Source organism: Propithecus coquereli, unplaced genomic scaffold, assembly GCF_000956105.1.
Source record: "Propithecus coquereli isolate 6110/MARCELLA unplaced genomic scaffold, Pcoq_1.0 Scaffold25, whole genome shotgun sequence".
Lineage (NCBI taxonomy): Eukaryota > Metazoa > Chordata > Mammalia > Primates > Indriidae > Propithecus > Propithecus coquereli.
This window is the reverse complement of record NW_012148063.1, coordinates 1,473,017-1,474,206: the sequence shown is the minus strand read 5'-3', so window position 1 is coordinate 1,474,206 and position 1,190 is coordinate 1,473,017.

The window sequence follows — 1,190 nt, the reverse complement described above, 5'->3', positions numbered from 1 at the left end:
GATTTGAATGAAGTGGCACGTGGTGGAGGTTACAGAGAGGGCTTCAGCGTTGGAATTATGCTGCGTTTGACCAGAAGCTCTGCTTTGCCGTCACCAGATATTGGGGAGGTGGCTAAGTCTCCCTGAGTCTCAGTTTTCTCATTTGCAAAGTGGAGGTGTTTAATATCTCATAGAGTTGTGAATTAATAAGGAACAAATGTTGAAAACTGTTTAACGCAGTACCTGATGCGTAGTAAGAATTAAATAAATGCTTACATTTTTCATTTTTACAGCAACGATTCAGGCCATCTGTCCATTTAGGAAAGTTTCAAAATATCATTTCAGCTTTCCAAAGGATAGTGACCTAAACTGAAGTCTCTTTTTAAATTTTGGCCTATGTATATATTTCAGAAGTTCTTTTCTTCATCCTATTCTGAGTCATTCACATTTGCAACATGAGGCTTTTCTTTTCCACAAACAGTATTTCATGCTTAAAGTAAATTTTCAAGCTGTCTCAAGGCTATTTTTTCTGTACCATTAGGCATTAATGTTTTAACAACAACAAAAATTTTAACCAAAATAGTAAACTTGTAGTGAAAATGTTTGGATACATTTGGAAAAAAAACAGATTTATTGAGGTATAGTTTACATAAAATAAAATTCATCCATTGCAAGTGTATAGTTCAATGATTTCAGTAAATTTATAGCTGTACCACCATCACACTCATTTTTGAAACATTTCCATCACCTCCAAATGTCCACTTGCACTCTTCTGTGGTTAATTCTAGTTCCTACCTCCAGCCCTCAGCAACCACAAATCTGCTTTAAATTTACCTTTTCTAGACATTTCATATAAATGGAATTATACAATATGTAGAATATTGCACCTGGCTTCTTCAATTTAGCATACTGTTTTTGAGGTTCATCCACACTGTAGCAGTATCAGTACTTCTTTTTATCTCTGCATAGATTTCACTGTGTAAATATGTTTCATGCCCCATTGTTTATTTGGGAACCATTTGAATAATTTCCACTTTCTGGCTATGAAGAATAATGTTGCTATGAACATTAGTATTCATGTTTTTCTGTGAAGTATGTTACCACTTTTCTTGGATGGAGTCCTTAGAGTGGAATTGCTGGGTCAGATGGTAAATTATGTTTCACTTTACAAGAAACTGCCCAACTGTTTTCCAATGTGGCTGTACCATTTC